Source organism: Dipodomys ordii, unplaced genomic scaffold (assembly GCF_000151885.1).
Source record: "Dipodomys ordii isolate 6190 unplaced genomic scaffold, Dord_2.0 Scaffold25, whole genome shotgun sequence".
In the NCBI taxonomy this organism is placed as follows: domain Eukaryota; kingdom Metazoa; phylum Chordata; class Mammalia; order Rodentia; family Heteromyidae; genus Dipodomys; species Dipodomys ordii.
Genome location: NW_012267241.1, coordinates 4,331,038 through 4,358,129, shown reverse-complemented (window position 1 = coordinate 4,358,129; position 27,092 = coordinate 4,331,038).

Genomic DNA, 27,092 nt, shown 5'->3' with positions numbered 1-27,092 from the left:
GGAGGCTGCAATGCTTGGTAAGAAATGTATGCATTATCCTGCCCATGTAATTGTAACCCCTCTGTACAGTATGTTCACAAATAAAATAAAAAAAAGATTTTGTGAGGCAGCATGAGATACATTTATGTTGTCAACAACATTGAGTCATAAATGATGAAGTTGCCTTAGCAAGCAAACACTAAAAGATACAGGATATCAATAATTCTTCTGTCTTCATTGAGAAACAACTTTTCCCTTTGTTTCATATATTGTATTATCAGCTATTTCAAACTTCCCAACTCAATGTTTTGAACAGGAACTCATATTTTTACCACAGAAAATTCTCCACTCCATTTCCTCTTTGCCATAGCACTTCTAAATTATTGTACAAATATAAAATTTCCTCCATAGGTTCATCATAGAACAATTTATAGTAGCTTCTATCTGGGTATCCAATTAAAATTCAAGGACATTTCAAATAAAAAAAAGAAATGATGTAGTGAAAACAGGGGTTATACCGTGGGGGAAGAGCATACAAAGAAACACTTCGTACATTATAAATATGTTAGAAACAATAGCAAGCAAGAAAAAAAAAACACTTGTGTCCCTATCTTGGGGTTCATTTCACTTAACATCATCTTATCTGGTCATATGCACAAAGCTTTTGACCTTTTCTACTTGTCCCAGACATATACTAGTTATTGCAAATAAATGGGCCCTATGCTTCTTTGGGCCTGGCTTACTTCACTTAATATAATTTAGTAATTTGAATAGGAATGGGCTCCTGATTCTCATTACTGTGTTTCTCAATTTCTTTCTAACCATTGCTAGAAATCTGGAGATAAATCAGCAAGAAGAAAAGAGGAGATTCATCTTTCATATTTCATATATATATATATATGTATATATATATATATATATATATATATATATATATATATATATGAGATGTATGGAGGGCAGGTTTATTTGTCCCTCCTGGGGCTTGAATTGAATTCAGGCTACAGACACTGTCCCTGGGCTTTTTGCTCAAGGCTAGAACTCTATCACATGAACCACAGCTCTACTTCTTTCTCTCTTATGCTTAGAGATAAATCTCATAGACATTTCTGCCTAGGCTGGTTTTAAATCGTGATCTTCAGATCTTAGCAACTTGAGTAGCTAGGCTTACAGGCATGAGACAGACACCTGATCATCATTCATAGGCAAAAAAAAAAACTGTGCATGAAAACAGATAAGCTGGGTATACTTTGTTGGTGGAGAACACAGAGACAAATTGCTCAGCTATTGCATGTTTCCCAGAAGTTTACCAAAACTAAGCAGAAAAATGCTTTCAAATGTAGGAAAATGTATGTCTGTTTTCCAATTGAAATATATAAATAAATATAAAATACATAAATATAAATTACACATTTGTGTATTTAAAAAATTACTCACTTTAGTTTATTTATACATTATTAGTATACTATAATTTTCATGTCATAAAATATTTTTGAAAACGAATTAGGAAAAAAGACTATACCAATTGTGCTTTGGTTATGTTTTGTTTTGCCCCTTAGTGTTTCCATTGTTGTGAGTAACATTGCAAATATGTGTATATTTTAAAGAAATTGTAGTCATTTTATTAAATTTCCTTGGAACAGCATATTATTGTATTAAAAGGAATGTACGTGACAAAAGTTTTGATATATGCAAGCTAAGATGAATATAGATATGTACTTCAGTTAAAGTCCATGTCTTTTCTTCAATGCTATTATTATACCAGAGTAAGAATTCAACATATTTACTTTCACATTGTAGGAATTGAAGGCCATGTTTTTCCTTACTTTAGAGTGTTGTTGGATCATTACCGATTTGAAGGCTGGCTTCCAAAACAGTGCAGAGAGTGGAGAAAAGGATTGAAGGAGGATCAAGGAAGCATTTCCTCCTTTCATCTTGAGGAAGGAAGAAAGAAGGTTCTTAATCGTAAATAATTACCTGAACAGTTTTGTCCACACTAATCAGTTGGAAACTAAAGTACATGTCTTTTGTTAAATCCTTCCTTCTAGGTCCCTGAACTTCAGTATTTTCTTAAACCCAGTCTTTGGGGAGTTTCATTCTAACCACTGCTTCTGAGCATAGGCTGCCCTGGCAGTAACTCATTGCATTCTCTATTGTCTCATAACCCCACTAACTTTGACTCATTTGTGTAATGTCATTTTCTCCCTTAAAGATTAAAAAAAGCCAACAGTTTAACCTAATAGGAGAGATACTTGAAAATCTAAATGTGGGCGAATGTTCCTTAGTGTAATACTGCCCCTTTCCTTACTGCAATTGTATCCCTGCTGGACTGGGTGGCCTCTTTCAAATGAAGTCTTTCTTTAACCAAATTTGAATTTATTTTCTATTTGGCCTTTCAGATAGGGCTATATTAAAATTTCTCACTACAATAGTTTTATCGTACAAAGATAGGCTCTTTTCATACTCTACTTCTACCTTTTTTCTTGTCCCTTCTGCTTTCCCTTCCTGTATTCCTTATTCCTTTTAAGTATTCTCCCTTGCTTTGTCTTTCTTTTCTCTTGACCTTATAACAGAAACTTCTAGGTTTCTGTATTTAAATATGTACTTTTCAAAACTTTTCTAATTTTTAAAAATAAACTTTAGTATCTAAATAGTTGTGCAAAGAGGTTGCTATTCAAAAAGAAGTTCACGAATATAGTGTTTCTTGATCAATGTCACACCTTTCAACATTCTCAAAACCTTTATTCTAATCTTGTAGATTAGATATAATCTACAAATAAGGTTTTTTTATTAAAATAGATAATTTTAAGTTACATAAATCTTTGATGCCCAGTGTTTCTCACACATTCTTTTCATGATGCTTTTGATATTCTATATTTTTTTGCTAAGTTAGTTTTTTTTAATTACTCTTCATCTTCTGTCCATAATATGTGTCTATTGCTAACCTTAAAAAATAAATGGGACTGGAAAGGTAGCTCAGTGGTTGAGTGCTTGCCTTGCATGCATGAGGCCCTACGTTCAATTCCTTAGCACCACAAAAGCAGAAAAGGCTTGAAATGGCATTATAGCTCAAGTGGTAGAATGCTAGCCTTGAGCTAAAAGAGCTGAGGGATAGTGCCTAGGCCCAGAATTCATGCTCCATGACAGACAAAAAAAAAAACCCTATGCTTTTATCTTTTATTGATTTTTCTTCTGGATATTGATCATTGAAATTTATTTTAAAATATCACATTGTGTTATTTATCAAAAATAGGTTTTAAATGAATAATAAAAGAAAGTTTTTATTTCAAATATTAAATAAAGTGAGAAAATTGGTTCTTTTCTGCAATACATATCTGGATGATGAAAAGAGAAATAAATGAAGAAATTGCCTCATGAATTTAAGAAACTAGTAGATAGAAAAGTTACCATTTCCACTTGAAAGAGAAATGATGGAGTATTCAATAAATGGTAATGAAGATCACTACGTACTTGGGAAATCTAAAGTTTGAGCCCATCCCCAAAATAAACATTTTAAGGGAAAAAAAAGGACAAAATGGTAAGTATGATGTTGTCCAGGCAGAAAATAAAGAATACTAAAGTGATGAAAAGTAACAATTAGTGTACTAAAGGTGGAGAATTTCATTCTTGTATGTATGGCCAAAATTATATATTTACTTATAACATATATATATATACATATACATATATACATATATATGTATATATATATATATATTTTTTATCAGTTAGTTTTGGATTAAGCTCTCATTATGTGGCTCAGGCTGATTTCAAATTCATGATTCTCCTGCCTCTGCCAATTGTGTGCTGAGATGATAGATGGATGCCACTAAACTCTGCTTGTCAAGTACTGTGTTATGAGAAAGGCTGGAGACTCAGGATGTGAAGCAGGAGTTAGACAGATGGTTAGGCAACAGCACTTTAGAACAAGGGCTCATATGTGTCAAGCCCCTGAGGTATAAGTAAGCAGAGAAGGCTCACATGAAAGTCAGCCTTGTCTCAGGAAGTTAAAACTAAAATAAGAGAGACTGTGTTAAAGCTGTATTAGCAAAAACACAACAAATTGATCTGCAACTATGTAGGGAAAATCACCATATTGATTGCAGATTGAAAAAATCGATTTCGGAAGTAATGGGCAATATCTAAGAAAATGTGGAAGTATGAATATCTTTATACAGTTGTGTAGCATAAAAAAGCACAAACAAGCAAGGGTATATGTGTTATATATTTATAATAGTAAGAAGAGATGAGCATGTTATGTACAATGGAATAAAAAGCCAATCACTTATATAATCAGAGATCTACTTGTCTGTGTTAAACTAGGACTCTTCACACAGAGCAATTTCTAATGCTGTATTTTATCCACAATTGGTTTTTAAGTTGTATTTTTAAAGTGTAAAAAGTATTTTAGGGACAGATTATTACGATCAGTCATTATTGAAATTATAATCTGTGGTCTATGTACACATATATGTAGTACTATATATTTATGTATAGATTTGTGAGTGGGCAAGCCTGAGAAGTTAGCTTCCATATGTGTTATAATAACTACACTTAAAGCAGAGCACTGAGGTTGCATATCTGTAATCTAAGCATCTCAGGATTCTGAGATCAAAAAGATTATGGCAGCTCAGGCAGATCAGTTTGTAAGATTGAATTATTAATTGACTAGCAAAAAGCTATACCAGAGGTATGGCCAAAATCATGTAGTGTAGCACTAGCTATGAGCCCCCCCAAAAAAGCTGATCAATAAAGACTCAATAGCTCCATGCTTATAGTCCTATAAAATGACATTTATAGAAAGGAACCCCAAGAAATGGAGGTAGGAAGCTTTTTGTCCTTTTATTTTTTGTTTTTGTATTTTTTCTCATTTGTCGCTGTTTTTGATACCTGTACCGTTTGTCTTGTATAGATATTTATCTGTTTGGGTGAGGGTAAAGGAGAGCAGAGATAGGGGGGACAGATGTTGACCAAATCCATCAGATATACTCATTAGACAATATACTGAAAATGAGCTATACAATTTGTGGGGGAGGAGGTGGGAAGGAAAAAACTGGGAGAAGATGAGGGAAGAGGCGACGCTGTTCATAAAGAAATGTACTCATTACCTGACTTATTTAACTGTAACCCTTCTTTATATCACCTTTGCAATAAAATGAAATGAAAAAGAAGAAAGAGAGGAAGATTTGGCAAAGTGGAGCCAAATACTACTTAGACCCCAAACACCTAGAGTTAAGACAATCCTTATCATCTTGGGGAAACTGGCAAGCTGCCAATGTTGCACCCAAAATAAATAAAGCTTTTAATTACATTCATTAGAGGGGGAAAACGATTGCCAAGAACAAGAGGACCTATGTTCAATCCCTGTTAGTAAAATATTCACACATGTATACACACACAAATAATAACTAAATTTACAACTTTCCTTGTTCACATGTCAACATTGTTTCTATGATTTCTGATTTCTTTGCTACAGATATTTTTCATCTCCCCAAGTACATGAGGCCCAGGGTATACTCACTTTAAGAGGGAACATCATCTCCCTTTTCAGCTTTGTTGGTTGCTATCAACATTCTCCTCTCTGGGTTAAGGTAGAGGATTATATAGTAAAAGTGTGCATTTCCATTGTCATCCACTTTCAACAATCTGTAGAATAAGTGAAGACTGGTGTATCTGTGCTCTTAAAAGTTTTTTTAAAATTATTTATTATTACTGTTTTTCTTTTTGTACTTTTTTATTGTAAAAATGCTGTACAGAGGGGTTACAGTTACATGAGCAAGGTAATGAGTACATTTCCTATTTCAAAATTATTTATTACTACTATAAAGGTGATATCTAGAGGCATTATAGTCATACAATTCAGCTAAAAAGTACATTTCTATTTGAACAATATCATCCCTTCCCTTACACTCTCCCAATTTTCCCTCCTGTCCCCACTCACAAGTTGTACAATTTAGTGAGTATCACGGATCCATATGTTCACCCTTTGTCCTTCCATTTCTGTGCCCCCTTATCTTCCCAAAGACAAATAAATGCACAAGCAAGACAAAAGGAAATGAAAACACAAACAGCAGTGAAAAAATCCCTGTTTTCAATTCTTAGAGTTCCTTTCGATAATTATTACTTTGTATGGTCAGATGCACATAGCTATTCTACGTATATAATCCTCTCTTAAGAATATAGGAAGGCTTTTTCAACTATATTTTTTCTAGCAATCAGTAAAAATTTTGTTGCTTTTGTTGCTTTTGGTAACACTCATCAGATGGCAATATTGTTGTCAAATAGCAAGATTTTGGAGAGGAAGGAAAATACCACAGATCTCATGCTTTTGTAATTAGTACCACCCTGACTACATCCTTGGTCTCAGTGAATAAAAGATCCATAGTTACAGCACAGTGGATTCTTCAAATCTGTGTGTAAGAGTATTTTTTTAACTTATAAAAAGAAAAATTAGGATATAATTGCATGCATATTTGGGTCAGCTTTTGAGTTCTAGAATATTTCATTTACTGGTTATTGTCAGTGCACATTCCAACTATTCTGAAAAGAGTAAAGGAGAGAAAAATGATAGAGGTTCAGAAGATGTACTATCAGTTGCTCAGAATGAACAAGTCTCATCCCCGCCTGTGAGACCTTTTCCCTTTATTCAAACAAAGCCAAAGTTTAATGTGATAAATATCGTATTCATTATTTATATCAGATAATTCTCAGTTGATGTATATTGCAGTTGGCATTCTTAATCCATGCTGTAAGGGTAGACAGCTCTTTATCCTTTGCTATATCACTGATATTGGCAAATAAGATGTGTCGTCATATTCAAGTACCAAGCAGCTCAGACCTCCTGCTTGTTGCTGTACCTTTTTAAATAACCAAGAATCTCATACATTGACTTTCTGGAACATAATTTCTTCAGCTTCTTATCTTATCTGCTTCAGATTTCTTAAATTTATCTTCTAACAGTTCTAAAAGTACCACAGTAACACAGTGCCAATTCTGTGTCTTTGTTCATGTTTTTCAACAGTTTCAAAACTCACATTTCCTCCTCCTCTTCAAAAAATCCTTCTCATCTTTCAAGGTTCTCTCAATTTTAATTTCTGTGTTGAAACTTTACCTACATCTTTATTCATCTTTCTTTCACCTTAATTCTTGCAGCACTGGTAGTTTGTACCACATTACTCCTAATTTTATGTTGTCATGTTCCACTGTTCTACTCTCTTTGCTTTCACAGACTATGAGTCTATCAGTGCACAGATAATATGTTTTTTGAACTTTTTCTAAAATAGAGACACATGCTCTGTATTTATTATAAAAAATAAGAGATCAGTTGATTTCCTAATTGATTACAGGCAATTATTTCTCAAATATGGATTTAGCAGGGACTATTCTAGTCCACACAAATGCACCAACATCACCTAGGGACATGTTTGTATTGATTTATTTATGAACACAAATCATTATACATATTTATAGGGCTCAAGCTGAGAAATCATGCATAAATCTCTATTTTCTTTTATGCTCCCATGGTTCCAAGCTTGTAAGAGACCTTTTTTTCCAAATCATCATCACAGTGAAGAAAGACCACTGATGAATAACGTCCATAATGTTCCGCAGGTTAGAGGAAAAAAATAGGCTTTACCCACTAAATTAGAATCCAGAACATGTAAAGCAGAGGAAAAGTACAAGCATTTGAAAACTACTTGCTATATCCTTTTCCTTTATACTTCCCCTGTGGGTAATTTGAAGAAGAATAGGCAAAATTATAAAAGTTCTTACGTACTCTGTGAACAGTCTCTCTTTTTACAAAACACATCTTCTTTTAGAAGTAGGCATTTTCACCAGACTATATCTCTGAACATCTCTGCATATTAATCATTGGAAATTATGTAATTTTTGTCTTTAAACCAATTAAATGCTATTGAAAAACAAAGTGTAAAATAACAAGCATTGGAAAAATAGTGGAGAATTTAGAACTTGTGTATATTGTTCATGGAAAAGTGAAAATGACAAAGACATTGTGGAAAGACTATACTGATCCCTCTAAAACACAGAAAGTCTATATTTCCCAGAAATTCTTCTTCTTCATTTATACCTGAAAAATCAGGAAACAAATATTAACTATGTTTATACGTCAATGTTCATAAAACCTTAGTTATGATAGCCAAAGGAGAAATCCATTCAATTGTCCATCAGTAGAAGAATTTTGAAATTAATGGCTAATAATATCTATTTCCACCTTAAAACAGATTAAAAATTCTGTGTGTGATACAAAATGGATGCATCTTAAAAACATACTAAGTAAAATAGTAATTACATAAAGAAGTGAAAATTATATGATCCCACTTACGGAGGGTAAAAATTCATGAAAATAGAAAATAAAAATTTAAAAAAATTAGTAGAGTTTTAGGGTTTTGATGAAAATGTGTGGTAAAGAACAGTGGTGATGTGTGTACAAAATTTTGAATGTAATACTGCAACTGATTATAAATATACCTAAAATAGTTAATTTCATATTGTTGATTTTACCACATCATACTGAGCATCTGATTTTTAAATGCTTTGTGAATTCTAAAGTTCCAATTTGTATATTTCTATTTGCTTTTTTTCTATATTTTTAGTTAATTAAGCTTATGCCTATATCAGAATGCTTTATTCTTGTAGCAAAGAATGTCCGAGGCATAAAACTGAAGCCCTTTGGTCTTTACCTGCACTCTCCATTAAGTGTATTCACTTTTCAATCTCAGTCACGTGTCCTGTTTTTTTTTTAACATTCCTGCTGTAATAATCACTCCTAACCTAACCACACTTCACATGTTGAGTTTGAGTGTTTCCCTGACACAAACCAAAAGGATTGCAAAATAATTGCTATGCAGTTATACTACAAATTAATGAGCGATAGTACAATACTGTCTCCTAGAATGTATGATTCTGCCTAATGTGTTCAAAGTTTAATAGCTTTAACTATATGTCCTCATCTTAATCTTATTCCTCTGAGGATAGACAAACTATATTCATTCAGTGAGTTTATTTTAAATTAATTACTTTTATTCCAAATACATACTAACATTATTATATAATTATACAATTTTACAGTTACATCTTCTATGACTCAACCAGAGAAATCTGTTCCGATTAAATTGCCTGACGCTCTCACAACTTTATATTACCTATTTATTTATATTTCAGGTGGACATCGATCAATAATTCTTGATTTATCATTCCAATGCTCATTTCAATGTTGTCTTCTTATAAGTACAAACTTAAGTAATTATACTTTTGAGTTAGATAGAACATAAATGGATCTTCAGTAGCTGCCTGATGGTCCTATCTTTCACTAGATGCTTCTAGATCTTTACCCATTTTCTAGAAAATAAATTGAAGTCAATTGTTTTCTTATTATCATCAATGTAGTTATTTTATTCACTATTGCTAAATACTATTCTAAATCTTATAAGAGAACCAAAACTGGTTATAAAATGAAATTTGCAATATAAACTAATTTGACTTTAGCTAACTAGCTATTTATCCATAGTGTTAATTTTGAAATTCCATTAACTTAATATGTCTCCAAGGAGTAACTATTAAGACAATATATGTTTGTAGTAAAAAACTTATAAGAACTCATTTCAATAAACAATGTGTGTATATATATGCATGTGTGTATGTGTGTGTGTGTGTGTGCATTAAAGGAGACCATAATAGCATCAGCCACATAATGTTAAAATGGAAGTAAAGAAAGGGAAAAATAACAATTTTTAAAGTCTTAATAAATTGAACAATAATATTCATAGTAAGACAAAATGGTTGTGTCATTAAATATATAGTGCATACAATCTATCCCTCAAGGACTCCTAAAATATATCAGAGAATAGAAATTAGTTTGGACAATAGGGTTACTCTTTGGAATTGCTAGAAGGCCCTTAACAAAAGGAACTTAAGAGAGACTGCAGTTAGCTACATGGATGCCATTTTTAAAGGTGGGAGGGATTGGAGAAATGTGGAGGAGGGCAGAAAGTACAAGGAGCATAAAATTCAATGTAGCCAGACTTACAGCCAATATGACTAGAGGTGATAAGACCACTGAGATAACAGGAGGGAAAGAATCAATACTGAACAGTGTAGCAATGACTAAAATGTGGTCTGCTTACAGTTGCAAGCAGTTTATGGCTGATTTAGAAGATCAGAATTAAAGACTGCATGTGAGCAGTGGAGGAAATATGTCAGAAGTAACTTTTCAGGAAGAAAAACTTGATAGCTATATAAAAGCAACTGAAGGAAGAGAGTGTGTAGAAAATAATGAATAAGGAACAGAAGGCAAGCTAAGGATGGATAGACTGCAACCTGTAATCTTGGCTTTTCTGAAGGGACCATGTAGCTTGAAGAGGCACTTATGCAGTTCTGGAAGGCAAAGCATCTTGCCTTTATATTTGATTGCTTTTGATGGTACTATTTACCTGAGGGTTTAATAAGCATTAAGACTATTGTATATTATAGTGGAGATTGTTTTAAAGGTTAAATATATATATAACTCAATTTTATAACCACATATATAAGCACATATATATATATATGACTCATTTTATAGATCTACTATTCAGCAATGCTTTGATGTTTTCACTACTTTGTTTTCATTTTACAAATATAAAGATAATTTTGAAAAGTACATGTAACTCATTTGAAGATTCAAAACATATTTACAATTAAATCAAGTAAAATGGGATAAGAGTAAAAGAAACAAAAATATAGTAGCTAAGTATTTGTTCATCTTTACTATGTATCAGATGATATTTCTAACATTTTCTTGTTAAAATCTTATTTAAGCAGAGCAAAAATCTCAGTGAAGCTTTATTACTATCTCTGTTTTATAGGTGAAGATACCAAAGTTCTGAGAATAAATTCATAAAAGGTTGTAGAGCTAAGAAAAACTGGAACTAAGATAGCAGACTGAGCAATCTTCCTGACTGCTTGTGAACAGGCCAGCCAATTCGGACATGAAGACAGTAGCGAAGGAAATCCAAGAGCAAAGCTCCAGATAAAGTACTAATATAACCTATAATAAAAATATAGTGATAATTAGAACTCTATGGTGTCTTCAGAATAATCTTTGCCACCACATTAGTGCATCAAAGTTGCATCCCTTGACATGCAAAAGAGACAGAATGAGGTTCTTTGATAGAATACTCTAGAAGCACCAAACAGCAAATAATTGAGAGGGGTGAGGTGGGATGGTCCAAGGGGAAAATAGATTAATGACGATAAAGAGAAGATAGGCAAATGCAGTCAGGAATCCAGATTATGTCTTAGAAAATTAAGGTGAGTAAAGGAAGGGGAGGGTATTGGAGGGATGTGAGAATGTTGAAAGAGGTAATGACGATCAAGATGCATTATTTCCATAAACTGCTTTGTTAAATGGCAACTTCTTAGTGCAACTATATAAGGATAATGAAAAGAAATATTAAAATCAATCAATCAATAAAATACTCTAGAAGCATAGGACTAAAATTTGAATGTTTTCCTGAGATTCAGTTTTCCCCACTCATCATACACATAACTACCATCCAAGTTCAGCAAGTAATAGGGGGAAAATAGTAAAATATCCCCAAAGAGAAAAAGTTATCAGCAATCAAATCTAGCAGGAATGTCAAAATTAACAAATAGCACCTGCAGAAAATGAATAAATTAGGCACTTGTAATGCTTTCTTATTTTAAATTATGACAGTACTAGCTGAGCTAGGAAGACTTCATTTTTCCCCATTGGTTATTGTATCTTTAAAAATATGAATCCCATTTTGGCTGTCTCTTTAAATAAGATTAATTCATAGCATTTCTTGTTTAATTGCTTTATCTGTTTTGGTCCATTAGATTTTATTAGAAAATACAGCTTTTATGATAAATTAAATTGTAGAGTTTTTATTTTGACATCTAAGTTAATTTTTAATTCTGGGAAAAGTTCTGGCCTAGGCAATTTAGTTCTTTCAGAAGTACTAAAAAAATAAGATTTGTAACATTGTGACTTTTCAGTGAAACAGGTGTTTCTCTGGCAATCTAACTGAGCTTTCCTTGGGTATTCTTAAGTCTCAGCCACACAAATGACAGGCCTCTTCATAGGATGTCTAAATACCAGCTTTTCCTGAGATTTCCAAAGAGAGGCCTCATCACAGTAACCTGCTCAGTTAGTATGCACCTGCCTATCAGGAGAAATTGAATCCCCATGCTGTCTTCACTTGAGTGCTGAAAAGGCATTTTTAGATTTCCATATGTGCCATTCTCTCTTCATTGTTCTGGGTTTGTCATGAAATCAAAACCCCTTTAAGAACTACAGGAGTAAGAAATGTAAGAAGGAAATTAAAGTATACACACTAATAAAAGGAGCAGGATGAATGTAGGTGGGGATCACTAGTCACAAAGCTGCCAAAATAAGCCTTCATGCCTTTGGCCTGAAATAATGTATTGGGTGGAGAAGCACTGATTTGGGTGACTGGCTACCATGGCCTCTCTAAAATAATGCTCTACCTTTTCTTCTATGTTCTAAATTCAACAGGGTTTTACCAGAGGTAAGACATGAGAGGTGACATGAAGCACGCATATTCCCACAAGATACGTGATGAAATGAGTCATTAGTTTATAGCAAAGAGAGTCTAATGCTCTTCCATAAAACTTTATTTTCAGCTGGGCACCGGTGACTCACACCTGTAATCCCAGTTACTCAGGGGGCTGAACTCTGAGGATCACAGTTCAAAGCCAGCCCAGGCAGGAAAGTGCCTAAGACTCTGATCTCTAATGAACTGTGCAAGACTCTGATCGCTAATGAACCACTCAGAAAACCGGAAGTGGTGCTGTGGCTCAAGTGGTAGAGCACTTGCCTTGATCTGAAGAGCTGAGGGACAGTGCCCAAGCCCAGAGTTCAAGCCCCAGGACAACAATGTTCAACATCTTCGGACATAAGCAAATAAAAATACAACACTGAGATTCTCTCACATCAGTCACAATGACATCAACAAGAATATGAACAAAAACAAATGCTGATGAGGACAGATGGGGAAAGAAATTCTTATTTACTGTTGGTGGAAATCAGTTTTTCCTTTCTTCTTTCTTCCCTCTTTCCTTCCTTCCTTCCTTCATTTCTTTCTTTCCTTCTTTCTTTCTTTCTTTCTTTCCTTCTTCCTTCCTTTCTTTCTTTCCTTCTTTCTTTTTTTCTTTCTTCCTTTCTTTCTTTCTATCTTTCTTCCTTCTTTCCTTCCTTTCTCTCTTCCTTTCTTTTTCTTTGCTTTTTTGTTGTTTTATTTGATACTGCTACTATGATTTATAAAGTATGGCCAATAGACACATAAAGAAATGCTCAACCTCCCTAGCCATAAAAGAAATGCACCTCACCCCAGTTAGAATGGCGATATTAAAAACTCTAATAACAACAGATGCTGGAGGGGATGTGGACAGAAGGGAACCTTACTGCATTGTTGGTGGGAGTGTAAACTTGTTCAACCACTTTGGAACGTAGTATGAAGGTTCCTCAAAAGACTCCACATAGAGCTCCCCTATGACCCAGCAATCCCACTTTTGGGCATTTACCCAAATGATCACAAACAAGACCATACTAAAGCTACCAGCATAACTATGTAAATTGCAGCATTATTTACCATAGCTAAGATATGGAACCAACCCAGATGCCCCTCAGTAGATGAATGGATCAAAAACATGTGGTATATATACACAATGGAATTCTATGCCTCCATCAGAAAGAATGACATTTCCCCATTTGCTAGGAAATGGAAAAACTTGGAAAAAATTATATTAATTGAAGTAAGCCAGGCCCAAAGAAACTTAGGTCCCATGGTTTCCCTTATTTGCATTAACTAGTATATGTCTGAGACAAGCAGAAAAGGTCAGATAAGTTGATGTTAGGTAAAATGACCCCACAATAGGGATTCAAATGTTTTTTTTTCTTTCTTGCGATTGTTTCTAATATATTCATAAGATGACTTCTTTGTTGCTTTGTATGTCCCTCCCCCACGGTATAACCCCTGTTTTCACTGTACTTGATGTTGGTATAATTTGTGGAGGTGAAGGGAAAAAACAAATTGTTTAAATAGGGATACAGGTGGACCCATTGCAACAATGAAATGCACAAGATGTTATGTCGAAAAACGAACTTTACAACTTTCACGCTGGGGGGCGGGGGGACGGTATGGGAAGGGGTGGTAGGTGGAGAACAAAGGAGGAGGCAACAATGCTTGGTAAGAAATAAACTCATTACCTTGATCATGTAATCATAACCCCTCTGTATGGTATTTTCACAATACACACACACACATACACACAAAGAAAGAAATTTACTCATTACCTTTCTCATGTAATTGTAACCTATCTCTACAGTATTTTCACAATTTAAAAAAACATGCTGGTCACTATTTCATATCACTAAGTTACATTGTCATCCTTTATTTTGCTTTGTTTTTTTTTGTTAAATTTAACTTTTTGAGACAGACTATGTAACCCACCCTGGGTTCACTATTTTTCTACTTATGCTTTCCCAAAGCAGTGACTACTCACAGCACTCATTACTATCACCTAACTGCTCACTAATGGGAGTCAGTGTGATGTGAATGTAGCTGACCGAAACAAAGTCCAGAACAGAAACTACTATTATACAACCTGGTTCTATAACTAAAAAAACAAAACAAGCAAAAAAATAACATTGGAATGGTTAATATACAAAAGATGTTTTTCTTCAAACTGAATAATTTATATTTTTGAACCATTTTGTAATGTATTCTTTTTTAATTAAATGTATATATTTTAGCGTAAAGATACTATACAGAGGGGCTTCAGTTACATGAGCAAGGTAATAAATCCATGTCCTGTCGAGCATTGTTACCCCCTCCTTTGTTTTCCTCCTACAACCCTTTCCTTCCCACCTCCCCAACTCCCTTACCTCAACCCCACCCCGGCAAAGTTGAAAAGTTCATTTTCAACAAAGTGTCTTCTTTTATTTTTTATTTTTGGTCATGGGACTTGAACTCTCTGGGCCTGGGCGCTGTCTCTCAGCTCTTCAACTCAAGGCGAGCGCTCTACCACTTGAGCCACAATGCCACTTCTGGTTTTCTGGTGGTTGATTAGAGATAAGAGTTTCATGGACTTTTCTGCCCGGGCTGGCTTTGAACCACAATCCTCAGAACTCAGCCTCCTGAGTAGCTAGGATTACAGGTGTGAGCCACCGGCACCCAGCTGTCTTGTACATCTTATTGTTACAATGGGTCACCCTGTATTCTTATTTCAGCAATTTGTTATTTCCCTTCCTCTCCCCAAACAAGAAAAAAATATGTACAAGATGCAGGACACCAGAATCAAATACAGTGACCACAGAGATTGAACCATGGGGGAAGAACATACAAAGAAACAAAATAATCACATAGTACATTATAAATACATTAAAAGGAACAAGAAGAAAGATAGAATCTCTTGTGTCTCTATCTTGGGGTTCATTTCACTTAGTGGTAATATGGTCATATGTACATAGCTTTTGACCTCTTCTGCTTGTAATAGACATATATTAGTTATTGCAGATAAGGGAAAACCACGGAGCCTGTGTTTCTTTGCTTCTGGCTTACTTCACTTAAGATAATTTTTTTCCAAGTCTTTCCATTTTCTTGATCCATTCATCTACTGAGGGTCACTATATTATTTTAACAGCAAATTGTAGATAAGTTTCAAAAGTTTGAAATAAATGACTTCAGTTCTCTTTCTGCCATAATTAACAGTTATTTACTAAGCTCATTTTTAATCCTTCTTTAATTCTTAAATCTCTGCCCTCCTACCCTTACCCATATGCCCTGTTCCCATCCATTTTTCATTGTTGCTTAATTTTCTGTGGCAGCTTAATCTCTCTCTGTTGGACCCTAGTCATCATAGGAAGGATGGCAGCTGAGTTGGGATTAGACAGAATTCCAGTGACAGGCACTGTTCTCCATCAGAACAGGTGCATGCAAAGCCAGAGGGATACTTCTTGCAAGCAAAGACATCAGCTCTCTCAATATGAAGGTAGCAGCCACAGACTTACTCAGAGCACATCGCTTTAAACATTCATCCACATCGATTTATTCAAAAGTGTTTAAGGTAGCGCCGAGTTTATTACTACAGATGTGGCTAAAGCCCTTACAGTAAGGCATAATGTTCCAGCAGTTACAATGCCAAGTACAGCCAGGTGGCATGTTTCTGTTGACAGAGGTATGGGGGTGTTTTGTGGTGAAGCAGATTGTGGCAGAAGATTTGCTGGAAAACTTGTTTCCATAATCCTCTGACAGGGTTAAAGTTTATGAAGATTTTAAATCTTTTCTGTTGCCTTGAATTATCTTTTATCCCCTTTTTTTCCCTATCCCAGTCTCCAAAGAAAGCAATAAGCCTGTCAAAGGAGGAATTAATTAAGCAAATCAATCAGTCAGTTTTATTAAGGAATTACAAAACCCAAGTGGAGCATTAATTATTCAGATAATGGGACATCTCTGAGCCTTTCTTTTCAATTATTGATAAGTTGCTATCTATCATTCAGACTACTTTAGTACTGATACAGTTGTGAATGAAGCCAGGTCATTCAGCCCCAGCATATGCTGGCTATGAGCCCTATTGGGACGTGGCATACGGAGCAGGATGGGGTTCCACACAAACCTGATGTGAGTCCACAGGAACCAGCACAGATGAAGATGACTGGGCTGCCAGGCCGTGAAAGGTTCGTTGCTCTGGCATCATTTGCTAGGTTAAGGAGAGACACTTAGGCAATGCTACATTTATGCTTCTTGTTGGTCTTCTAAGAATGAGTACCAAACAGGGAACATTTATAATATAATGTCACAGGAAAAGGCAAGTATTTGTTGGACAATTGAGATAGACCTGTCGTTTTACTAAATGTGACACCTATGTTATAGTTTATTCCTTAATTATTTCAGACAGCTATTGTCTGTTTCACAGGTGAGGGGAGGAAAGAAATGCTCAATGCATTTCCCCAGGTTGCAAAACTGCTCATCAGGACAGACATGGCTCAGCTACCATCTCACAGTACCAAGTTCATGCTTTGCTCCAAGTAACCAGGCAAGAGATGGAACAGCAGTTAGATCCCAATGGGAACATAAACATCAGAAGTTGTAGGAACGCTGGGGCTGTTACTCTGAAGTCAGTTGAGCAGGTGAGGATTCATATGCTGGGCAATGATTAATGTGACTAGGGCAGTAGAAAGAATAGTATTGGGAAGAAAAATTTCTCTGCAGGTTATCTATGCACCATCCCTATCACATTATTCTTAGCCACCTTCATTACCCTACTAATTTTCCTGATTAGGTCATCTGATTCGACTGATACTTTAAAAACACTATGTGTTAGAATCCATGCTCACCTGGTTAAAAACCAATTAATGTGGAAAAGATCTTGAAAGCTTCACCTAGAATTCCGTTCAGCACTTACTTGCAGTACTATCATGTTAGCTATATTATGTGATTTCACCAGAATCCAGAGTCTAAGCCTAGATGATAAGAGCCATCACTGTGTGTAGCAGTGGTTTGTATCGTATCTCCATAGCAAAAACAAAGTGCATGTCCCTAATCTGGCATTCCTAAATTTTCCTGTTTTCTACTTACTCATCTCGGATAACCAACATCAATGCTTCCGAAGATGGGATTTGATTTCCATCAATGCATTTAGGGCAGAATTTGAAAGCAGGAATACTGGATTGAGCGATACATTGCGTTCTTTGTTTTTTGTTCAAAGACTGACCTCTGCATCTCCCCTCAAGCCCTGTCAAACGTTCTTAGAATAAGTGAATAGCATGTCAGCCTCTGAAACACTGCTAAAGTCTTCTCTTCCTAGCTATGGCACATGGGGTCCTATTCCTTACCTCTGGATCATCTTGGTGAGATGACCAATATTTCTCTTGGATATATTCATTTCCACTCTGACCACAAAAGATCCCACCATATTTAGAACAAAGTGCAGAAATAGTTGGTCTTTGTTAAAGATTCTTGGCTTAAGTACAGTGTTTTGCAGGCTCTGAATTTTGATGTTTCATGTCTAGTCTCCACATTTTAATACTTGAAGAGAGAAGAATAAGGTGCATTTATTATCTGAATATTTTTTACTGATTGTTTTTGTCAAAATCTAGATCTAATAAAGCCAAAAGAACCTTCTGTGACCTAAACAGGTCACTTACCACAGTAAGGCAACAGTCCTTTCAACAGTTTTGATACTGTCTTAAGAAGAAAGCAGATAGTCAAAAGTTATAAATCTCAGGCAACTCTTCCCACGTTAAGATTTGCTTGTGACATCATAAGGATCATGGTATAGCAGTTTGTAGACTGGTAGAAATAGAAATATTTTAAGGTAGAATAAAGTGTTGGTACTTCCCATAAAAGGGCTGAGACTTTCAGGGAGTTGAACAATGAACACACTGCTGTGACAATATAAACTAGAAAAACAACCCTTCTGTTGCTCTTTTTTAATTTCTGTATCCTGTCTTCTATATAAGTTTGATTTGGGGAGGGAAAAGCAGAAGCATAATGTGAACCAATTTAGCAGTGATACTCACTAAACACTATGTTAGAAATGAACAATACAACTTGGGGGGCTGGGGTCAGGAGGGAAAATGAAGGAAGAAGTTGCACTGTTCAAAAAAGATACATATTCAATACCTGACTTATGTAACTGAAATGCCTGTGCACATCACCTTTATAATAAAATTTTAAAAATATAATTAGAATATTAAAAAAGTATAACCCCTGCTTTCACTATATTTGATGTCAGTATAACTTGTGGAGGATATGGGGAAAAACAAGTCGTTTAAGGATACAGGTGGGCCTGTTGCAACAATGAGAAGTACAAGTTGTCATGTCCAAAATGAGCTTTACAATGTTGGTGCGAGGGGGGGAGGGGGAAAGGCGGAAAGGATTGGGTCGGGGGGTGGGGGGAGGAGACTGGGAAGGGATGTGAAAGGTAAACAAAGGAGGAGGCTGCAATGCTTGATAAGAAATGTATGCATTAACCTGCCCATGTAATTGTAACCCCTCTGTACAGTGTGTTCACAAAAAATAAAAATAAAAAAATATTCCCAGTGGCACTTTGCTGGGATTCTGTTGCTACTCACCAAAAAATAAATTAAAAAAAATAAAAAATTAAAAAAAGAAATAAGTGTGGAAGTTTTTTTTTTCTTTTTTCTTTTTGTCAGTCATGGGGCTTGAACTCTGGGCCTGGGCAATGTCCCTCAGCTCATCAGGTGAAGACTAGTGATTTACCACTTGAACCACAACAGTACTCCAGTTTTCTGCTGGTTTATTGGAGATAAGAGTCTCATGAACTGGCTTTGAACTGTGATCCTCAGATCTCAGCCTCTTTAGTAGCTAGGATTATAGGCTGAATCACTGGCGTCCAGCTTGTGGAGGTTTCTTGAAAGGCAAAATGTAGAACTACTCCATAGTCCTGAAATTCCACATGCATTATCCAAAGGGTTGCAAATCAATATACCAAGAAAGGCACCTACCCATCCCTGTTTGTTGTAGCTCTGATTAACATAAACTATGGAGTCAGTTGAGATTCCCAAAGAATGAGGAATAGATACAATATTTTGTATATACATATGTATATATATACATATATATATATAATGTGGATATTACTCAGCTATAAAAATATGTTATTCTAAGTAAAATGAATGGAGCAGAACATCATCTGGTTAGAGGGATGAACCAAGATAAAATAGACATACCTGGCATGTTTTTTGCTTATTTGTTGAATCTAGATCTAAATGAGCAATGTACATGTATGGATATATATGCATGCATATACACACAGACAACATTACATTATTTATGGAACTGTTTATGGAGATGAGAGGACAAGGAAGAAGGCACTAGAACAATGGGGAGTGAATAATATTGGAATACACTGTGTCTATATACGCAGATGAAATAAAAAATCTTATTGAAACATGGAATACAGTAAGATCAGGGAGGAAAGAGAGAACTAGAAATGAGGCCAATCTGACTAAAATATGATGCATGGGTATGCAAAATCCTATACTGCAACCCTTTTGTACAAGTAATATTCATTTTTAAATTGTGAAAAGTTAATGATAGGAGAGTAACACTCTCTCCAATGAAGACTGGGATCTGTTAAAAAGAAAGAGGAGGCATAGACCATCAGCCAGAGTGAATGAGTGTGAATATTGTTTGAAAGTCTTTAAATGCCTGTATGTAAATAGAATGATGGAATCTGTTGACATTGTTTTCCAAAGTGGGAAGAGGAAATAAGAGCATGACTTTTATCTTAATACCTTGCATGCATTTGTGAAATTGTTGCAACAAAACCTCCTGTACTACTAACAACTGCTAATTTAAGAAATCTTTAAAAAATAATAACCACAAATACAAAACAAGCAGTCTGTGTAGGCAGACACTTTTGAAAGGTAAAGCCATGCCAGCAGAGATACAACAATAGAAAAGACAACAGAAGGGAGAAAAATGGGTCTGCTGTGTTTTCAACGCAGAGGGTCCAGGAAGGGAGTAAAGATCAAAGATTCTGGTTGCCACTGCCACCACTGTATCCAATAGCATTTTCTACATATTTTGTCCTTTCACTTTGGAATTTTATTGATTGTCGGTAGAGGGTGGTCATTCATTATACTCACTGACATCAAATTCATTCTTTATACTTACAGACATCAAGGATATTAGCATTGGACAAGTCCAAATTTGCAACTAGGCTCTGCCATTTCCACCCACTGTGACCATAGTCAAATTATTTCATCTCTCGGAGCCTCAGCTTTCTAATAATTGATTTATGGTATTTCTGAAGTTGTACCACAATAGACAGAAATGGATTGCTTGCATTCTAGAGCTAGGAGATCCAAGATCAAAGTGCCAGGAGAGTGGTAACTAGTAAGGGCTCCTTCTGTGTTGAAAAGATGTATCTTCTGGCTGTTTCCTCTAAGAACAGCAGCTAACAAGGGAGTTTGCCTTTGACTCCTGAATAAATATATCACTTCCTTAGGAGAGGTGGAGCCTAATGTAATCAGTTCCTCAAGTCTTATCACCTATTTTTATCATAATTTTAGGCTTATAATTTTGGGGAAACCCTCACACTAAGATCATAGCACTGAGATAGTATTATTTACTTTAAAGGATAGTATCTCAAATGACCAGGTCTAGATTCCACAGTGTCAGGCCCTTCTTTTGTAGTCTTTGTCATCTATATGTCTTTATATTATATGAACTTTTCTATTTTTGTTTTTTGTCTTTTGTGTTAATTTTCTTGTTGTTGGACAGTAATTTCTCTGAAAACATGTCTAAATTATCTCTTTGCCCTACCATGTTTTGCTGTATTTTTCAGGACACTGACAATTGTGTATGAACACCTGATAAATTATTTGGCTCAATTTTGTGAAATTGAGGCATGCTATAGCATGGTGAGTTGGAAAGAACACTGGAGTTGAAGTCACAAGTTCTTGACTTCACCTTTGACTTGGCTACCAGCTTTCTCTATGACCTTGGGCTTCAACAGCCAGGATGAGGTTTGGCTTCCTTAGACCTTTAGTTCTAAAACAATCCCTGCTGGGTATCTGGACTTTGAAGTGCTTTCCTGAAGAGCCATACATTCATCCAAGCAATTTTACCAATAATATCTTGGAGTTTTCTGATGCATCACCACACATCTTTGGGCCTTTTCAGAGCACCGTTTGAAAATAACTTCCATAAAACTATAGAGAACTGACTTCATGAGGATCATTTCTGGTAACCCCTTTGTGTAACTACTTACAAATTTAAAAAAATATATAATAAAAAGGAAAGTATTTTTTCTAGCCACTAATTTATTAAATGAACTTTATGAAATTTATTTCAATGACAACTTGCCAAGCTTGATAAGAAACCAAGGAATATGATCCTTGAGATAAAAGATAATAAATAGGTTTTTACCTTCAAAATTCAGTGGCTCCCAACTCCATCAATGAAAACAGAGTCCCCCACCCGAACCCACCCGAACCAGGCCTTCTGGAGCTACACAGAGACCAAGCCTCAGCTGCTCCTTTCTCCATTTTCCTTCTCCTACCAGACATTTTAGAGCGCGTATCTGCCTTCCCTCTATCGTTCCTCCATTTCATTTATTTTTTAGTATTTTCTCAACAGTTTCTCCAGACGCTCTCATTAACTGCTAGGCTAATTAATCTCCTGTTTTTGTGAGCAGTAGAGCTGTGGTGAGCTGTGTGGCCCTGCAGGAGGGCGCCTCTTCCATGGGAAGAAATGGGCACCCTTCCAGTGTGCTCACACACCTGCAGTGGCTCACATTCGGACCTGGCGCCTACTCAGAAAGCTAGGTTGGAGGAGAAGGTTGATTTAGTTATTTTTTAAAAGCTGCTTCTCTGTTTATTTTATTTATTTGTTTTATTTTCCCCAATATGACAGGGCTCTGGCCCTTCTCAATCACTAACAATAGTCGTGATTGAGATCTCTCAGTCTCTGGAAACCAAGCTTTCTACTAACCTTGCAGGCATGTTTTCTGTGTTATAGACTCAGTAGGCACTTAGCAGATTCTGTCTAAGATGCTCTAGTTTGTGGCAAACAGCAGCTGATACAGCCAATGCCACAGGCAGCCATGCCCAGAATTAACAGCAAGGCATCACTAGGCCATCTTAACACTCAGAAATATCTGAGATGGGCATTTCACCACCATGGTGTTAACATCCCTTTTTATATGCAAGCCAAACCACATTTATATCTCTTCTCCATGACTCATACAGAACAAACTTTTAGGTCACAGTTAACTGAGATCAGTTCTGATCTTCATAGTCATAGGAAGGAAAGCAGAAAAATATTCATGTATATCTAAGGACAGCAAATGAGTACTTTTAACAACTGACTGAATCTAATTTGAGAATATCAATTAGCTATTCTTTATTCACCCATTTTTGTACAATCTGTGAACAGACTCTCTTACAATAATAGTATTACAAGTTATTAGAAACTGTCTTCACTACTACTCTAAGTGTCATTAGTATTTTGGTAATGTTCAAAACACATTCAAGGGCTGGGAAGTTAGCTCAGTGGTAGAGTGCTTGCTTGCCTTACATTCCTGAGGCCCTGGTTTTGATTCCTCAGCACCACATAAGCAGAAAAAGCCGGAAACGGCACTGTGGCTCAAGTGGTAGAGCACTAGCCTTGAGCTGAAGAGCTGAGGGACAGTGCCCAGGCCCAGAGTTCAGGCCCCACGACCTACAAAAATAAAAAATATACATTCAAGTCTATCTTCTTATTTATCTCTAAGTAGGATGAAAGCATCACCTGAGACTTAGAAATAAATATTGTACTAAGGCACCCAAATTTAAAGAAGAAAACTTAAGGACTAAGATGAACAATGCCATTCTCTAAGTCCTTGAAGGGTCCAGGCAAATGCTTCACCGAGTTTCAAAATTTTGCCTGATTTTGTATCTCCAGCCCTTACCTCTCATTATCTCATTCCCACATCCTACTATATTGCCTCCCACCTCCAACGCTTGTCTCTGTGGGTCCTTGCATTCCTTCCAGCAGTAGACTCAGAGATATTTTAAGGACAGTATCTGATTTTGTACCTGGCAATTTTCTTAGTCTTCTCTGTCTGATAAATATCAAAGCTATTCTTCCACTGGTTTTGACAAGAGGATGCAAAGCTTGATTCTCATTATGGTTGAAGAGTCACTTGGGAGGTCATATGCATGAGAGATTCATATTATTTCTATTGACTCTGCTCTTATTACAAGCGAACTAATGCAGCTAATATTATTATGATAGCTAGAAAAGTATTACCCCTCCTTGTCCTTCCAACTTTTGTAGTCAAACTTTTAATGAAGGGAGACAGCCTCAAATCTCATCTCTCCATGCACTTGGTCTCTCTCAGGCATACCAAAAGAACAAGGGAAATAAGGTCTTATCACTAGAGAACAATGGAGCCAGCTTTGTGTTTTTGACTCTGCATCCCTCTCGAGTGACTCTGAAAGTCACTAAATCCAACTTCACCGCAGTCATCTCACAAAGGATTAAGAAGTAGCATTCACATGGCTTTGGAATTTCCTTCCAGCAATCAATTCCACAAGTGTACTTCATAAGGTAGACAAAGATATAAGAGGAAGTTGCTTCTTTTCCATTCAGGCAGTTTCTACAAATTAGCAATGACTTTGGCGCTCCTCTCTCCCATCCTGTTTCATGTGCTGGGAGCAATATGCCCCTTCCCTTGACTCACACCCAGGCTAATTAAATTTCTTAGTGGTATATGAGGCTTAGATTTGATGACTTAGCAGTTTGTATTTCTTGTTATTTTCATTAATGTATGCTATAGTTTTTTAGGGGGGGGGATTGGCTGTTCTTTATAGAACAATGTAGTTATAAACTATGGGCAGCATTTCTTCCTTTGTAACATTATTCTTCCTCCTAAAAAATTAGATGCTTTCCCAGGATGATACAGGAACCATACAAAAATACCGCCAGTCATTCTGTGCTAGTCTCTGACCTCCTGGGGTCACAAATTCCTTTTAGCCTGTGTGCTTTTATAGATCTTTTGACATGTACTCAAATGATAAAATACTGGTGTGTCAGGTATTGGGGACATGCTTTTCCCTCTTTGATAGTCAATTGCTACAAAGATGTGAAGTGTTTAATCACAAATATAGATGAAAAAATACTCAACTTGATCAAGATCCATAAGTAGACAGTGTGAGGCTGAAATTAAACCTTACCCTAAACCCTAAACTTAGGAGAAATATGAAGGAGTTCACCACAAATCTTTGTAATAGTATTCAAAAAAACATAGTAACCATCTGTATGATTCTACTACAAGCTACCTAATTGGAAAAAAAATCAGTTTTAGTCCAAATCCTTAAAGAAGTATTGAACAAGTGATTTTCTGTTAAAAATAAATTTAAAAAAATGAATAGACACATTTCTCCAAGAAGACATAGAGTAAGAAATATGATACGTTCAAGTGTATGGGCCTTGTAATCCTAAGGATAGTTCCCACCTGAGCAAATGAAATACAGACAGAGAACAGTGGTGCCCTGGTTTGCTCTCAGCATTTCTGTAATCCCTGATATATGGGAAATGGAGATAGGAGCCTTACAGTTCAAGGCCAGCTTAGACAAAACATAAATAAAACATCATATAATGTTTGTAAGCTACTACTCCCTTAATGAAAATGCCTTGAAGGACAAACATTTTGTTAGTAGGTTAGAATCATTTCAAACTCTTCAACTGAAAATATGGATAAGTACAATGGCTATGTGGAATACTACATAGCAAGACAGAAGATCAGCATGCCCTACAATAAGCACAATATGCAAATTCATCATTTCTAAGTGAAGAATTATATTCAACAGATGGTATACCTTGTCATTTATTTCATGGGAGATTCTGGATAACACAGAATGATGCAGATGCACAACATAACTGTTTTGCATAGGCTGTGAAAAGATGAATAATAATAATTTCAGAAGGAATTTTGAGTCTGCGAAGAGTAGACTGAGAATTGACAGGGGAGATGCAAAGACATAGAACATGGTGAAGACAGCTATTTTGAAAATTGAAGAGAAACTGACCAGAGCAACATAGTAAAACATTCAGGTACTACCTGAATGAATCTCCTTACTGGTATTCAACTGAGGTTAAAATCATTCATCCACAGTGGACTCATGATACTAGATGTAATTATTTTCATGAAATCATGAAGATTCCTGTCAACAGTTTCATTAAATTTGGAGTCTTGTCCCAGTTAAAGCAATAAAGAACTGAGGGACAAAAGGATTTAATATTTGACAAGATTTCATTGCAACGACACATCAAGCAATATAAGCAGAAGAGAAAGAGAATTCATGTAGGACGAAAGACCATTGGTGTCAAAATGAGCAGGGGCTAAAGACATAAACCTGAATGGCTTGTCATGAAGTTATTGGATCAAAAAGTGGGAAAAGGGGGTCAATTGAGTTCATATATATTTTACATTTTTAATATATATTGTTATTGTAAAATATTGTACAGAGGGGTTACAGTTACATGAGTAAGGTAATGAGTACATTTCCTATCAAGCATTGTTACCCCTTCCTTTGTTTTAACCCCTACAATCCCTTCCTTCACCACCTCCCCAACTCCTCCTCACCCCCACTCCGAAGTTGTAAAGTTCATTTTTAAAACAGTGTCTTGTACACCTCATTGTTACAATGGATCAACCTGTATTCTTATTTCAACATTTTGTTATTTCCCTTCCTTTCCTCAAATTAGAAAATTATATATACAAGATGCAGGGCACCAGAATCAAATGAACACAAGGGTTATACCATAGGGGGAAGAACATACAAAATAAACAAAAAAATCACATAGTACATTATAAGTACATTAAAAACAACAGGAACAAAGAAAAAACCTCTTGTATCCCTACCTTGAGGTTCCTTTCACTAGCATCATCTTACAAGGTCATATGTACATAGTTTTGAACTTTTCTGCTTGTCCTAGACACATACTAGTTATTGCAAATAAGGGAAACCACGGGACCTATGTTTCTTTCTTTCTTTTTTTTTGGGGGGGGGTTCCAGTCATGTGGCCTGAACTCTGGGCCTGGGCGCTGTCCCTCAGCTCTTCAGCTCTAGGCTAGCACTCTATCACTTGATCCACAGCACCACTTCTGGATTTTTTTTCTGCTTATGTGGTGCTGAAGAATCAAACCCAGGGCCTCAAGCATGCAAGGCAAACGCTTTACCACTGAGCCACCTTCCCAGCCCCAACGACCCACGTTTCTTTAGGCCTGGCTTACTTCACTTAACAAAAATTTTTCCAAGTATTTCCATTTCCAAATAAATGGGGTGGTGTCTTCTGATGGAGACATAGAATAATATTGTATTTAATACCACATTTTCTTGATTCATTCATCTACTGAGGAGCATCTGGGTTGGTTCCACATTTTGGCTATGGTGAATAATGCTGCAATAAACATAGTTGTGCTGGTAGCTTTAGTGTGGTCTTGTTTGTGATCGTTTGGGTAAATGTCCAAAAGTGGGATTGCTGGGTCATAGGGGAGCTCTATGTGGAGTCTTTTGAGGAACCTCAATACTGCTTTCCAAAGTGGTTGAA